Below are 18,315 nucleotides of genomic sequence, written 5' to 3'. Positions count from 1 at the left end.
CTTTCCCTCTCAGTCCTCTCTCTGTCTCTCAACAGCACCATGACGGCGCCAGTCACCGCTCCCTATCCTTGGAGTCACGATGGTGGTGCATTGCTTCTCGGCTCCCAGTGATGACGTCTCTCTCGACGATGACAATTGCAAACAGCGATGGAGCTTCTCTGACCCTCAAGGCCTGAATGACGACGGCGACAACAATTGCTTCTGCCGCTGGTCTTCTTCTCTTCTCTAGCCTCTGCTCAAGTTCAGTTCAAGTAAATTATATGTTTTGAATTTTTTATTAGGGATTTGGTTATTAGAATTTCTGATTAGGGATTTGAATATTGGAATTTATGATTAGGGATTTAGGGTTCTGATTATTAGAAATTTGGAATTTCTGATTAAGATTTCTTCTCTTCTGAAATTTGGGATTTGGTTATCAGAAGTTCTGATTAGGTAAATTTAAAATTTGCTTCTCTTTTCTTTCTGTTAGTGAATGGTTCTGATTTTGTTCTTCTTGAGTTCCTGTTAGTATTTTGATTAAGGCTTTATAATATTGATTTATTTTGTTCCTCCTGAGTTTCTGTTAGTGTCAATCATCCAAACCCCTTTCATGTATATAAAAAAATGTTAAGTCATGTCCTAGACCAGACTTAGATGATGGTTAATCTGATGGATGGAATGATATATTGATTTATTATATATATGAAATTAAAATGGATGAGATGCTGTGTAAATACTAATATTTAAAGCCATTTGCATCAAAGATATGTAGTTGAATTGATAGCAAGAAGAAGATACATGTAAAAAAAAGTGAATATTCTTGTAAAGAGATTTTCAAAGAAAAAATACTATGAATTGTTAAACTGTACTGATTATAAATTTTGATTATTGAAATTTATGAATTTTGATTAGAATTTCTTATTAAGAATGGGTGTATAGTTTATGTAATGAGGATATTGATGCTTTGATAAGCATGTGCTTATGCCTTTGGTTGGTAATGCAATAGGGTTTTGAATTTTAGCAGATTGTTGATATTGGCAAAACTCTACCATTGACAAACCTTAGGTGACAGGACGTGAAGAACCATGCTCTGCAAAGTGTCTTGTTTTCAATGTTACAAGTCTCATTTAATTTGTGCTAACTGAACAATTTGAAACTATAGGTAACAGAGAAAGTAAAGCTCAAATTTTCTAGAAAAAATTGTTTAGAATTGCAGATCTTGGTTTCTATCTCAGAAACTGCTCCCATCATATACATTAGAGATGTTGAGAGGCTTGTTCTACAATCACCAAGGTTATACAACTTGATACATAATGCTTCACTGTTTTTGAAAATTGGTAGGCATTTATCCTTTTCCGTGCTCTTATTAACAAAGAATCTAAGTTATAATTAGTGTTATATCTTGTTTCTAATTTTTGTTTTGATTTTTTATATCTTGTTTCTTATGTTAAACAGAGACAAGAGATTCGTACAAAAATATTCTATCATAATCTGAAAACAGTTAGTATAAATGATCATAATTATTATGATTATTTAAGTTAATAGTGTGAGATTATGCAGATTTTTTTAATAAATTATTTTGTCAAGGTCTAAACTCTACTCTTCAATTGTTACATCGATAGGTGAAAGCCATCAAAAGAATTGATGAGTATGTTGCTCAACTGAAAAAGAGTTGGAAAAGGACATGGTAAGAATTTTAGAGTTTGTATTCATTGTTGAATAATACGAGTATAGTTTTTAGTTTTTTCCGTGCATTTTTAAAGGAAAAACAAATCTTACTTCTTAAACTAGTGTTTTTTGGTTGGTGGCCTTTTCAGGTGTGTGACACTTATTAAAAATTTCTCCATGAGAAAGGAGCTGTATGAACATGATGGAGTTTGTAATTTGTAGTTTATATTTTGGAGATTTATAATTCCTTATTTTTTTATCCTATATGTATCTATCTAGTTCATTAGGGTTCTTCAATGTGTCTTGTTAGTTTGTACTTTAAAGTTTATATGTTGAAGATTTATAAAACAATCTTAGTTAAATGAAAGATATTTGAACTATCTATGTTATTATATATTATATAAATGTTGATTTGCTGAGTAAGTTAGTTAATATATTAATTAATTAAAAAATAATATAATTTGGCAAATTATGCGTGTAATTTGTATTAAAAAAATATTACAAAATAAATAGTATTTTGTAACTAAAGAAAAAAAATATTACAAAATCAAGTTACATTTTGTAACAAAATTTTATGATAGAAAAAATATATTGTCACAAAAAATATTTTGAAGATCAAAATTTGTTATTACTTTTGTAACGACTTTTGGTTTTTTTCATTAAAATCAATCAATAATATAAAATATATGTTAGAATATAAATACACATTAAAAATAAATTAAACTATACATATATTTATACACAAATATATTAATAACTGATTTTAATAATTAATTTTAATATACAAATAATATTTTTATAAAACTAGAATTTAAATTGATGTATCAACAAGGCCTCAATTTGTAGAGTGGAATAAAATATGCCTTATAAAAGTGTAGATAATTATTTTTTAATTTAAAGACGTGTCTTGACAGGTTAGGGGATTTAATTTCCATCCTTAAAAGAAAACAAACTTTAAGATTTAAAATAATATTCTCAAACGAGTAGTAAGGATAGCAAAACTGGTTATCCACCCCGTCCAAATCCATCTCAAAATAGGATGGATTTAAGAGTGGTAATGAGTAGGGTAGGATAGGATTTGAATCCAACCCTAACCTTACGCATAAATTGAGATTTTTATATAAACTCAATCCTACTCTATCCTATCCACAAGTTGAGAATATCTCAATCCTAATCCTACTCATTCTTAACCTATAGATACTCGATTCTACTCACATGTTATAAAAAAGATGCAATATTATTATATAACTTAATGATAATTTAAAATAAAATTGACATTTATATAAAAAAAATAAATTAAATTATCAATTAATAATATCCTTTAGTGGTTAAAGATCTTTTGCATTTAGTGAGAAGTCTTTGGTTCAACATCCACTTGAAACATATTTTTATATAAGTATATAATATATACATATATAGGATGCGAATTGATCGGATATGATTAAGGCTCAACTCGCATCCTACCCAACCTGCACGAAAATCCTATCCACATCCTATCCTATTTGCTGCAGATTAAATTGATAATCCTATTTGATCGAATTGAATCGGATTAAATACTTGTGGATAGATTGTATGTTGCCGCCCTTAAACGAATTGGCTCATTCTGCCAAAGTTAAATGGATTAAAATATCTAATTTATCCCTATTAATGGCTGGTCGACAAGTCTAACTTGTTTTTTTCTTTTTAAAAAGCTAAATGAACATAAAAATATAAATTTCACCTACTTGCCATTGAGCTAAGTTAATAGTTGTGTTTTGATGCTTTAATAACTATATTGTATAAATTTTGACGTGACGGAAATATAACACTAAATAGTAAGTACATTAACTGTTTCAAGTAATAAAAATGATGAATAAAGTATTTTTTATGAGAAATTATCAAGTATTGAAGTTCTGTTTTTAACTATTATTTGAATTGGTGAAATTTAATTTTGTTGCTGATTTGATTGTTGCTATAAAATGTAATAAAAATATAAATAATTTTATTAAGTAACCAATTCAATATCTGTCAATTATCAACCAACTCTAATGAATTTAATAACAAAAAATCTAAACAACTAAAGAAACGCCCCAAAAACTCACTTATTAGTTATCTTAACCTCACCGTTTATCATATTCAGTAAAACTCAAAAATTCACCGCACAATCCTTCTTCTTCCTTCTTCACTCGCCATCCCTGCTATGTTGCCGTCATCTGCTGGTGAAGTCACTGCCAAAGTGGAACAGCCACCGGTGCCAAGCCTTCCACTGCTAACGCTGCCAGTCGCGAGTTCCGTTCCGTTCAACATCATTGTTGCCATGTCGTTCGACTTCTGCGTCCTCGCCAACAACGCGCTGACCAACCCACCGACTCCACCCAGTTCCAGGCGTCATCTTTGCCAGCGCCTCCACGCGAGTTCTGAGTGACATCCGTGCCCACCGTCGTCGCCAACCTTCCTCCTTGCGGCGCTACCCGGCACTGCACCACCCCTTCTCACCGTGAGTCCCCTATCCCTGTTTTTACCGCATTTGAATATGTATCTGTTTCTTTTTTCAAGCTCTATATTGGAGGGAAGAAGTAAATGAGGTTTTTTCTTTGATTTGTGTTTAATAATGCTGAATTGGATGCGATTATAAATTGGATGTTATTGTTATTATAGATTATATAACTTCTTTTAAAAAGAAAATTTTGTTCTTTCTAATTCAAAAAGTGGATGATTTAATTTGTTTCTTGTATTGTTGTTTGTTCCATGAATTGGTGGATTCTGCATGCACACTTTGCACAGACTTTTTGTTTTGTAAAGGTGGTTTGGGCATTCAATGCCAAAATTAGATTAAATTTAGATTAATTTTAGTTTAATTTAAGTTTGGTCTTAAATATAGTGCAAGAGTCTATTTATTTTCAGCATTGTTGGTTTTTAATTATCAAGAACATGGATATTGAAGTTAAATATGCATGCGGATGGTTTTAAAATTTATTGGAAATAGCTGTAATTTAGTTGACTCTACCTCTACATGCTCAACTGGGTTGCATGTTGTATGTAGGGTGTAAGACCCGGTCAAACTGTAATTAATTAAATAATAAATTAAATATGAGCGAATATGGTTAGAAAACTTAGCAATAAGAATTTGAAGATTTAAATATGATATTTGGACTTAATGGATGTTTCTAAGTTGGAAAAACATAGTTTTATACGTAAAAACATGCACTGGAAATTTGACCGACAGTATCAGCTGAGATCTGTCCGGTACTGCAGCTGAGAAAATTAATTATGAGTGAGAAATGTTAAAAGTTAAATATTTGTTGTTGAGGTGGTAAAAATAATTAAAGCGCACATTAAAACGCTAATCTTAAAGATTTTGGCCCAAAATTGGACCAACGAGCTAAAACAAGTGGACCGAGTCCAAGTGGGCCCAAGCCCCATATATATACCTATATTTAATGAGTTTTCAGCCACCATTTCCCCCATTTTATGAGAGAAACATGGAATTGAGAGAAGAGAAAATCCTAGCCACCCTCATCTTCAAACCACCATAACTTTTACTACAGAACTCCGATTGACGAGCCGTTTGTGGCCACGCATCGCTCTTCTCTCTCTCTTCGATTTCATTTAGGTATTGTGTTGAGTAATTCTCTGTAATCTTCCCAGTTTTGATTTTTTCTCTGAAAATGTGTTTTGGCTTTGGGTTTTGAGAAATTTTGTGATTTTGGTTGTTTACGAGTGTTCTAGCATGAGTCATTGGTGAGTTCTACCAACTAATTTCGTCGGTTAAGGTAAGGAACCCTCTAAGCCTTGTAAATTATGAGTTTGTGAGCCCTAAGTTGATGTATGTATCTAATATGTGTATTACAGTATTGGGTACACTTTTAGAACTTAAATCTTGCTTGTGAAAGTGTTTGGTGGAGCTTGGAGCTGAGTTTTGGTGGAAACTCTCAATTGAGGGCTTGAATTTGACTTCTAATAGGTACAGTTTAAATTTCATTTAAGTACCGTGTGGTGTGATGAGAATTCTTAGGTTAAATGCCCCTAGAATTATGTTTGAATTATGAAATTGGATGAATTCGATATGCATAGATATTATGTTGTGGCATGAATTTTGGGCCGGAGGCCAAAAAAGGTAAAAAAGGTGAGTTGATGTGTGTATTGTGTGATGATATATGAGATTGAATGGATTTTAGATATTAAATGTGTGAATAATTGGTATGATTGTTGAGTAATGATAATTAAGGAATTGAGGTGTGAAATTTGATGATTTTGGGTGGAAATTGTGTAGATGAGGTATGTTTGAATTTGGTTGAGTGTAAATTAGTGAATTTGGTTGGTTTGAGGTCAATTTGATAGATGAAAATGAATTTGTCTTGTGAACTTTGGAAAAATTGTTGATTTCTGTTTAGGTAAAAACTGATTTTTGACCAACTTTGGTGGTCTGTAATTCGGTCATCGGAGTTGAGAATTCTTCAAAACTAGATTTTTATGAAAGTTCATTCAACAATATTTCTAACGGTTCAAAAATGGTTGAAAACGGAATTTTGTGGAAAAAGTTATGAAGTTCTGAAAATTGGACTGAAAAACTGATTTCTGCAGCATATCAAATTTTCTGGTTTCTGATATGGATGCGTACGCGGACATTGGCCTCTACCAAGTACCTCTGCGTATGCGGATATCGCATGCATAGGCATCATGGTCCAAAATTGGGATCATGCGTACGCGACATCATGCATGCGTACACGACTTACTAAATTTTCATATCATGCGTACGCGGACCATTACATGCGTACACGGATTCTAAGTTTTTTGCCTGTGCATACACACACCACATGTATGCGTGTGCACACTTCCCAGAATATGGAAAAATGTATTTTTATGGCTTTTAACCATTCTTTTGGTCTTCTAAACCTTTATAAACTTCGATATGTGTCTAGAGCCAGTAGAATTGAGGATAGAAGAGTTAGGGATAAAGCCAAAGAGTTGAGTTAGTAAGAATTGAGAGAAATGAACAAGATGTTAAGTGAGAATGATTATGCTTATGAGATCGAAAATGAGAATGATGACGATTATGATATTGATCATGAGAATGATGATGATTATGATATTAATAATGAGAATGATGATGATTATGAGATTGACGATGAGAATGATAATGATTATGAGATTGATCTTGAATATGATCCAAATTGTGATGCACCTGCTTGGGTAGATGTAGTGGCATTGATCTACTTGCTCTGGGATGTGGTGAGATATACCTGCCTGGGTAGATGTAGTGGCATTGATCCACTTGCTCCGAGATATGGTGAGATATATTTGCCTGAGTAGATGCAATAGAGTGATTCCACTTGCTCCGGGATGTGGTGAGATATACCTGCCTGGGTAGATGCAGTGGAGTGATTCCGCTTGCTCCGGGTTTGGTTTGAGACTCCTGGGGTAGATGCAGTGGTTAGCCCCACTTGCTCCGAGTCGAGGATGATTTGAGATTTGTGAAATTATCTGAGTTTTGAATTTTCTTGCGTAGATGAAGTGGGTCGGCTCCGCTTGCTCCAGGTTGAGATCCGAGATTCTGTTGACCCTGCGTCGTAAGTGTGACTGGACACTTAGACCTTTCTGGATGAGCTCTCTCCCATGGATATTTTTATTTTGAATGATTATGATTTTGAGCTTGGGGATGCGTGCTCGCAAAGATTGTCCAATGGTTAGATACCAGGACATGTCGGGTTGGCTATATACCAACAGATGATATCATCGGCCATAGGGCAAGCATTCATCATTTGCGTATGTTTGACTTGTTTGGGTTTGCCTAATTGTTTTGGATTGGTAAATCATATATGCTATGTTACTTGATTATATGCTACTTATTCTACGTGTACCTTAATTGTGTTACTTGTCTGTATTGCTTGTGTTTGTACAACTGAGAGGTCCCTCACGCTAGTGTCGGTTGACGCTGAGGGCTGTTCTTGTTGAAAATAAATAATGACATGATTAATTTAAAATAATGATTATTGAATGAGATAACTTGAGCTCCGTGGATAGACACAGTGAAGTGATTTCACTTGCTCCGGGTAGAGAATGAGATAATCGATATTTAAGCACTAAGTTCAAAGTTACTGGCTATGGTTTTGTTAGGAATTGAGTGTTACGAGGTTTGGAAAGAAGAGAAGGATGAGGAGTTGACTAGACTTAGTATCCCCTAGAACAGTTGTCTAATTCATGGATTAGTGAGAACCTAAGATGAATAAATGAGTAAAGAAAGTTTAGGATGTTTAGTGAGTTTTTATTATAGTGCATTGTATTTATTTGGCACTTTTACCGTACTGGGAACCCATGGGTCGGGGGTTCTCATTTTGTATATTTCTCTTGTTTTTCAGATGCATGTCTAGGTGCTTAGTAGTGAGCTGTGGTTCATCTGAGAGATGGCGAAGACCTTTGTATTCTTTGCTTTATATTTTGCTTAGATTCTCTCTGCTTTTGTTTTGAAAAACTTATGCTATGTATTTAATCCTTTGGAACTTGCCTATAGAGGCCCTTATGTATCTTTTGGGAGAGATTAGGAGATATTGTTGTCAACTACTTTTATATTGTACCCTAGATGGCCTAAACTTCGCGGGTCGTATCTAGTGGCTATTTACTTATGTTATATATCTATACTTTGTCTTATTCTTATTCTTCTTTATGCCTTTATCTGTATATTGCTTTCGATTTCATGCTTTATCTTCTGTTTTATCGATATGTGAGTGTTACGACTTGCAATTTTATTTTCACTTTTTTCAGGCTTCTCGATTAATATTTCCTTTTAATTATATATTTATGTATGTATTATAATCCACCCGAGAATCGTACCACCTTATTATCATAGACTTATAATCCGAGCATAAGGATTTGAATGTTAAGGTGTTACATAGGGTTTGAAATCTAACTACACAATCATAATTAATTAGTTATCCAAAGATGGTAAATCGAGAACCTTTTTTCTCTCCGATTTTTAGATGTTTCTGTTCACATCAAAAATATGTTTCTTTTGCTATGTATGTGGGTAATTCTTTACTGAGTTTGGGAATGTTGTATTTTACGGCAAAATAGTTAAAATTTATTTTACTATTTTTGTACATGTTCATCTAGGGTGTGTTCCATAGGTGATTTAATATTTTTAAATTGTTGAATGTTGTAATATTAATTAAATTTAGAAGTTTAAGTGTATGATCTGAATATGCACATTTAAAATTGTAGCATGAACATGGGTTGCATGTAACTAGATATTGGATATTGCTGTCATTAGATAATGGATGGTTTTGTCTAAAAAAATTAAAACTCTATCCTATTCAAAATGTGTATGTCACTTATTTTTAATACTATTGTTCCTTACCTCAATCGATGGATTCTAGTAAATTCTTTATGGCGACAATGTATGATTATAATATATATTTATGTTGGAATGACATTGAAAGTTATGCTTGTGTGAAGCCTTAACCAAAGATCTTTACAAATTACAAAATCACCTTATTTGTGTTGCTGAAAAGCCTCGCTGCCGACCGTCGGCACCACCATCATGACACACACGTGGATTCAGCTATGAAATTTATCCTTCTCTTTCCTTTTCCTTTCTTCACCATCCATTGCAGAAGACATGGAGTTTTTAAGGTCATACCACAGAAGAAAAAGGATACCTAGAAAATTCATGATAATGTATACATGAGATGCCATCACGTTTGAGACATTTTTGATACATTTTATTATTTTTTTAATGCTATTGGCATGTTTTTCTGTATAGATACCTGATTATTTTTGCAAAGATCTAAGTGGATGTTACTTCTATTAAGCATCAGGATATTTCTTTTGCATACTAAATGGATGTTACTTTTTACATTTTTTGAGTTTTTTTGTGTTGCAGTTGTAGATGTCTGTATTTCTTTAAGAATTGCATGGCCTTTTTTTTTAATCCTACTCGGCATGTTTCTCCGTGTAGGTACCTAGCTGTTCTAAGTGGATGTTACTTCTGTTAAACATCAGGATGTTCCTTTTTCATACTAAATGGATGTTACTTTATAAGTTTTTCGAGTTTTCTATTGTTGTAGTTGTGGATGACTGTATTTCTTTAAGAATTGCATATACTTTTTTTTAAATCCTACTCGGTATGTTTCTCCGTGTAGGTACCTGATTATTTTTACAAAGATATAAGCGGATGTTACTTCCATCAAGCGTCAGAATTTTCCTTTTTCATACTAAATGGATGTTACTTTATATATTTTCTGAGTTTTCTTGTGTTGTAGTTGTGGATGTCTCTAGATTCCTTCACTACCTTCCCAAGCAACATGCCATGTTGGTTTCACTTTTGAAGCTATCACACTAACAGTGTAGTATACTCAATATTGTGTTCTACCATGAAATTTTTTTTATTAATCTTGTATTTTAAAGTTCGCATATATAAATGTCCAATAGTTGAAAATACACCATCCGAAATTATTTCTATAATCTATTTGTATTTGCTTCTTAAATGTCCAATGATTTTGAAGAAGAAAACTTCTATTATTTATGTACTTGTGTTCATATAAGTAATAGCCATCATTATTTGTATGATAGCTTGGTAACTTTCAAAGACAGTGAAAAAAAAAAAACTCTCCAAATTACTTTAATAACAACAACATAAGAAGAAAAAATTGACATAAGTAACAATATGAAAAGATTAATTCCATATAAGAATACAAGCTTCATTCGTTTTACTTTTGAAATTTAAAATACCAACTTCCGAATATAATATAACAAACATAATAAAATTGTCAATAGAATTGACATTGAGGCTATGACAAATTTAATGGGATCAAGGCCATTATTTAGTTAAAAATTCATGTTGTCATCCCTCTAGCAAGATTTTCATTTTTCACACTCTCTAATGCACTAAATATTTTTTATGCTAATGGATCTATCTGGTTCTTCATTAGCTTGATAGTCCTTTGAAATTTTTTTCTTGTACATCGTCTCTTTTCAGAATCTTCACTGCAAATCCCTCCCATCTTGTAAGCCTCCTTTGTAAACAAGAATAAAGCCACCTTCTCCTAATAATAACCATTCTTTTGCCATTCCCTTTTTTTTCTTCTTATTAAAGACATCAACTCCTAAAAATTTCAATAAACTCTCATCATTATCAACTACATCAAAAGGACTTGAAGGTGGAGAAGGTGGAGAAGGTAGAAGACATGCATCATCATGTGCTATCCAAAAGTAGGAATGAAACTAAATATACAATATAGAGTATTTTATAGCCACAAAAAAAATACTAATTATCTCAAAAGGAAATATCCAACACCATAAGAATTTAATTCTCATACCAATATCAATTTAAAACATCCAAAACAAACATTCATAATAAAAAACACAAGTTAAACTAAAGTTCTAAGATGAGAAGGAAAAAAAACCTAGGTCGCTGGGAAAGAGATGTGGTTGATCGGCCGGGGTACACGTTTAAGCGGAGGTTGCTACGTCGTCGATGGTTGCTGCAACGATAGAGGAAACCATGATGGCGGCAGTGGTGTGCAGAGGTAGCTGCGATGCGAGAGGACGATGCCCACGCTGTTGGACGGTGGTTGCTGGTGGCGCTACTTCCGGAGCTGTTTTTGATTTCCTTCACGGCAGAGGAGAGATGGTTGTGGGGTGTCGCCTAACGGTGCGGTATTGGGTGTTGCGGTAGTTGCGCCAACTGGACAGGAGTATGGATGGCGTGGCTGTGGGAGTGGGAGAAGGAGAGAAGGGGAAGGGTTTCTGTGTGCAGCTATAGGAGTGAGAGAGAAAGAGAAGGGTTCCACAGTTTTATTGGTGACCATAAACAGTCCGAATTTTAAAATTGAGATTCATAAACAAACAAAAAATAAACAGGTGAATCCACATAACTCACAAAATTAAGTAGGTTGGACTGGTCCGTTTCAAAACCCTAATTCTATCATACAGCTTAATACAACACAATTCAACTCTTCTTTCTACTCTGATTTATTTTCTATTAGCTTCAAGAACCTTTTAAAATGGAATAGGATACCCACTTCATTCACAAACTTACATGCATGCATGGTTATTACTTTCGTATATATTCTATGCATATGTGTCTAAGATATTCTGAAATTTTTAACATTGATGAGTAAGTTTGACAGAATAATAATGACAATGGAAACCGCTATGGATTCAACTACTTCTGTCATTGCTCAGTTGATTGGTAATGCGTTGGTTGGACAGTATTATACAGTTCTTCATCAATCTCCAGGTTCAGCAATTCGGTTTTACATTGATTCAAGTGTATTAAGCCAACCTAATTAATGCCAATGTTATGTATCATCACAACTGTATGAAAATGGTGTTTCATTATTTTTTCTGTGTATAAGTTTTCCCTGCTGTCTTACTGAAATAGGAGAAACAACACAATTTGTATGATGTAAAAGTAATTACTTTTTTTATCTTGAGAAAATTATTATAAAACAAAAAGAGTATCAATTTCGAACTATATAAATATTGAGACTTTGATCATTTATTTCTCCTAAAAAAAGAGAATAGAATTCACAACATACTTATGCATTAGAGTATCACATGGTTCTTTTGTAATTAAAATTGCCAATGTGTCAATCTTCCATAAAATATTATTGATTCTGTGAACATTATTTCATTAAAGAACTGAGTAATGCTTTTGATCCTCCTGAAAATTCTACTGTCAATGATGAGGATCAATGAAGACATTTTATAGAATCTGATGTTGATGAGTCAAAAGGCAATGGTGATATATGATTTTATGGTCACACAACTGGTGAGGAATTATATTTTACTAAATAATTGAAAAAAATTGCAAAAATATTTTACCGATACTTGAAAGTTGAAACTGAACCAATATTTTGCTTAGACATATTTGTATTTCAAAATAAACATGTTCTGCCTCTAATAGGTGTGAAGCCGCATTCCATTTATGCAAGAAACCTGAAACCTGGCGTTGAATTTGAAGACTGCTCAAATAATAGAGGAATTTAAGAATAGTAAACTGTCATTTTTATTCACGAAAGTTGAAAATATTAACATATCTATTTATAAAAAACAGAACTTATAATTTGTACCCATAAAAAATAGATTTTAACTGGTAAAATTATCCAAACTTTAAAAAATTAAATAAAATTTTCAAACTACCCTTCTTTTCACCTTTACTGCCATTATCTCTCTTTTCTCTCTCTCTCTCTCTAAATGTTCTTAGGGACTCCAATCCCAAACTCTACCACTATTCTCCTCCCCAACTACCACTATCACTACCTCTATTACCATCACCACCACCGCCATCGCCACCCTTCCTCCTCCCTCCATCTCTTCGACCTTGATCTCAACCTCAATCGCAGGCTCCGCTTCTCCCTTACCTTCTTCCCCTTTCGAAGATCCAATCCCGTCACCTCCTCCTCTATTGTTTTTCTCTGTATACAAAGAAACAACACAATAAACTACACAAAAAGATTCAAATACACCCTTACACTCAAAACAACACAACAAATTTTAAAATTTTCTTTTCTTTCTTAAAAAATAAGAAACTTTATCCGCGTGTCTAAATCACTAATGTTCCAACTAATCTGATGCTACGTTCATCTAATGCTAATTTGATTCAAATAAATCTATGAAGATGATAACATAGTAATGAAAAGAGGGATCTTTACTTGAGGAGGCAATGATTAGAGAGGGTGTGTGGGAGTTTGATGCGGTCGAACTCAGAGGCGGACATGGTGAGGTAGATGTAGAAAAAGTCGGTGGCAAAGAGGAAGAATACGGTGACGGTGGCAGCGAATTCGCAGCTATTGAGAGGAAACTTCTCCGATTTGGGCTACTTGGTGGCGGGAGAGTTGTCATCGCCATTGTTCTTGAGGTCCCTGAGGAGCAACCTACTGGTATCAACCGCCGTGATGCTCCGTGGCATCCTTAGATTCCAACGAATCACTTACACTACTCGTAGCATCCTCAGATCTAGGGTTTCTTTTCGGCATAGACAGAGGCTGAGCTTGCGTTAGATGATTATACTAGTGATGGTGGTGCTGGTATTGTTGAGTCGCGACCGACACCGATAAGGGATTGTGTGGCAAAGGGGTTACGGTGACGGTTGAGGAGGAGGACAAGGTGGCGGTACTGAGCGGCGATGTAAGCGATGTTGAGATTGGAGTCACTAAGAATATTGAGAGAGAGAGAAGAGGGAGAGATGATAGCAGTAGTAGTGGAGAGAAGGGTAGTTTGAGAATCTTATTTAATTTTTAGGTTTTGGATAATTTTTCTTGCAAAAATCTATTTTTTATGGGTACAAATGGTAATTTTTGTCTTCTATGGATACATATGTCAGCGTTTTTAACTTTCGTTGATAGAAATGGTAGTTTAATCATTTAAGAATAATAAGTAGTATGAACAGGGTAAGTTATTATTATAAGTTCATGAAGCATTATTACAATTTCCCTTTATTTTACTCTATCTTCAATCCCAATGTAATTCTTGTTTGAAACTGTTTCTCTCATTTTTCGTTGACTTCGACAGATAGTGTCAAAACGAGCTAGTATCACAGTCTCATTCGAGGAGCGGATACGATTCCTCCCTCAAAGGATGAGCTCGACCCAGAATTTACTTATCTAGTGTCTCAATTGAATCGATGTATTACAAAATAGTATTGCAAAGTGAATTGCAAAATGGTAATCGAAGAACTTATGCAAAAGATGAAAATAAAGAATAAAGAAAATAAAGAGAAAATGATGAAAATAAATATAATAAAAGATACAAATATATAATGAACTTAAAAAGAATGGAAATAACGAAAGAGACGATGAAATAATGGAAAGGAAAATATAAAAGAAAATAACACTTAAAGGAAAATAGGAAAATGAAAAGGAATCAAGAAAAATTCAACACTCACATGCACAAGTTTTCTCCATTTCTCGATGCATCAGTGTAATTGAAAATTTCTGCAGAATTTTGATGTTGCTTTGGAGTAGGTTGTTATAGATGCTTATTTTGACTTGAATCTTCCTAGAGGAAGGATTTGGCAGTTGTTCTCTGCACGTTCACTCTGTAGCTTGTTCCTTACTTTTCGCCCCATGTTCTCCATTTCAACTTGAGGATCGTAAAGTAATAGTCAACTCAACTTGAGAGTCAAGTAAAAGCCTTAATATTCAAGAAAAAACAGTAACTGTTTTTCAACTTGTTTTTCACGTGCTGAAATCCTCAATTTCGACTCTGCTTATGCTGAAATCTTTGACTTTGACTCTCCTGCTAGCTTTGACAATCTTCAACCTTGACGCTCTTGCACCATCTTTCTTCAACTTCTACTTGCTTGCATATTCATCTGTTACTAGCTCCGACTCTTCAGATCAATACAATATGTATTCGAAACTCTATAGTCGAAACTCATCTAAGTCGAGGAAACTATCTAGCACCAACAAATGTTGGCAATCTTCAACTTCGACTCTTCTTGCTCAAGTCTACACCTTTGACTGACTCTTCGACTTAATTTTCAGCTTAATACAAACTACTGTCGAGATGTATCTCAGTGTCGGAAACTCATTCCGAAGGTCAAACTACTTCTCTTACTAGTTTCACCTACTTATTCAAATTGGCACAATCGTTATGTTGACCTTCAAAGAGTCGACATTTACTTGAGTCAAAATATCAATTTTGAGTGCCAACAAATACCCCCTTAAAACTTGTTATTTTGTTAAAAAAATACAGGTTTTATATATTTATGATGGGAACTAGACCACCAAAAGTTGAGAAAGTTTGACCTACCACCTCCTCTAAGGTATTGCTTTGTCATTTAATTTTTTTTATCATCTTTTATGCATGCAATTTCACCTACATTACAATCGAAGCCATCTCAGTCGAAGCAATCCCAGAAAGGGACTTTTTCTCAAGTTGCTGATGTTGACACTCCCTCTGATAAGGAAGTGGATCAGCCCATTCATGCTGAAACAAAAATTCTTCAGCCTATTGTTAGTTTTTCTGCCCCTGTTTCGACTCTGACTCAGAATCCACCATCAACAATAGCATCTTATACTTCAACAACTTCTCCTCTGTTATATTCTTAAGTTAGCATCATCTGTTAAATAAACGTTCACTTGCTATCTAAGTATTATACCCTTCCTTTTCCAGGTTTGCTACACTCCTCTTCTTAGTGGTGCTAAAATTCACCAAGAATCTGGTCCTGGATATGGGTCAGGATCAACTACTGCAGCTATAGCTTCTACTACTGAATTATCGATACAGAAATTCATTGACCAAGACATGGAGTCGACATAGAAATTTGTCAACCAGGAAAAAGGGTCGACACAGAAATTCGTCGACCAAGACATAGAGTCGAGACAAAAATTCGTCAACCAGAACATAGGACTACTTTTTAATGTTCTTTTTCCAGAAACTAGAGATTTGAAGTTTGATGACTCCGACTTCAACCTGGAAAATATCATATCTGAAGCTCGACAAGTTTATTTGTGCAAATATTCAGAAAATAAATCAGACTTCTCGAATTCTAAGGGATCAAGAACATATATACAATCCAGTGGGCACTCCTGTGTGCACTCCTTCCTCTCAGCCATGTAGGCTAAGAGTCCAGCCTAGTGGCTCTACACTTTCATTAGATGGTTTCTTTGGCGGCCAAGTCCTCCTTGGCCTTAGGGAGCAATCTAATACCATGGGTCCCCACATAGCACCCTTTAATGAGGATGGGTCACATGTGCTCATATCGATGTCTAGTGGTCGAATACTAAATCCATATTCCTTGAAGCTAACATTCATCTGTTTGACATAGCAAGGTCCATCGTCAGTTTCGATCTCTCCAATCCTTCCATCTTCATCCCTTTGTCTCAGCAAGAAATCTAGCACATCTTTCCCAGCCTATGAATAAATTGGTCTTTCAGCTTCAAACATGTTAATCTCGACTTGACTTTTTTCATCGACTATGTCGACAGCAGCCATATTAGTCGAGCAATTCATTTCCTCGATTTCAGCAAAGTTTGAAAGGACTTGGTAGGGATCTGTAATTCTGTATCCACCTTCATTTTTGGTTTCTTAGCAAACTTGAGTCGACCATCCTTAATTGCCTTCTAAATCAAATACCTAAAACGTACACAATTATTAGTATGAAGGCTATGAGCTTGATGAAATTTATAAAACTTCTGATTCTTGATTTCTATTACAGAAGGAATTCATTTTTCCTCAAGGAGAACGAGTTTCTTGTCTTTTAATAACATGTCGAATATTTGATGTGCTTTAGTCAGGTCGAAAGAATAACTTCTTTCTCCTAATAAAGGAGATTTGTCTTTTGCTAGATTAAGCGATCGACACACATAGAAAGGTCTATCTTTTAATTCAGCTACAAAAGCAGTTTCGTTAGTCAACTCTTCTTCAGTGATGCATTCTAAAAAAGCAACTTCTTTATTGAGAGAGAATTTTTTTTCTTGCTTGACTCGAATTCCTCTTTTTCTTTATTCAGTTTCTCAATTTGCTAAACCTTGTCAGTTAATTGAGCTAAGTCGAGGAACTGCTGATTCACCAGCTTCTTTCGAATAGAAAAGTCGAGACCATTGATAGCCATTTTGACTGCTTCCAGTTTCGGAATAGGAGTAAAATATTGTTCCTCATATTCTTGAAACGTATTAAATAGTCATCGATCGACTCAAAGTTTTCTCTCTTGACTGTAAACAGATCAGTCAAAGTCACTTCCATTTCTCTTCTAAAACCAAGTTTGAAAACCAAGTAAAAGTATTCTTTGTCAAAGAGGAGGGGAAGTATTTCATTTTCAAATATTCATTGCTTGCCAACTCCCCTATTTCGACTATATAACGAGCAATATGCTCGATTATCGACTTTTCACTTTCTCCTGAAAATTTAGTGAGAGATTTTGGAGCTTTTATGTCCCTTGGCAATTCAGCTTGCAAGACATAGTTAGGGAAATGAGAAATAAAATAGGGTTGATTAGTTATTCCTATATTGAGGCCAGCTCAATTCAATATTTGTTCGACAGCCTGAGTAATATTTTGCATATAAGCCTGAGTAGCATTGTTAGCTCTAGCTTCATGCAATACCCTATTAAGATCTTCTCCTCTATTCAATGTTATCGGAGGATTGTTTACATTGCCACTTAGAGGGATATTATAGGGTCGATTGATCATTCCTGCAATATCATCGACACGTCGAACTACTTACTCTATCCTAGTAGTATTGTTTCTAAGAATAGGGCTCAAGACTGTAGTCATCTACTGAGTCAGCATATTAACTAAGTCAGGATGACTACCTCTATTTGTTACCTGTTATCATGTCTGTACAGAGAATATATTATAATATTTTAATAACATAACAAACACTAACAAATAATAACATAAAAAAAACTCAAGAAATAACAAATAATTCAAAAAGTAATTTAGTTGAGTAAATAAAAAAGGAAATTACATAGTGTTTTAGTTTCAAAATAATTAAATTAGACTTTTAAAGCATTCTAATGTTATTCTATTTTATTTTCTATTTTATTTTCTTTTCAAAGTATTCTAACTTTCATAACATTCTAACAAAGCAGTTTAACTCTCAAAGCATTCTAACTTTGTTAACAATTTTTTAAAATATTCTAACTTTCAAAGAATTCTAACAATCCAAAAAATTTGAAATGCAAACTCAAGAAAGCACAAAATAATATGATAAAACATCACTAGCAATATATACGATAAAATA

Source organism: Arachis ipaensis, chromosome B04, assembly GCF_000816755.2.
Source record: "Arachis ipaensis cultivar K30076 chromosome B04, Araip1.1, whole genome shotgun sequence".
Classification (NCBI taxonomy): Eukaryota; Viridiplantae; Streptophyta; class Magnoliopsida; order Fabales; family Fabaceae; genus Arachis; species Arachis ipaensis.
The sequence above is the reverse complement of the archived record's forward strand: the minus strand, read 5'-3'. Positions refer to the sequence as shown.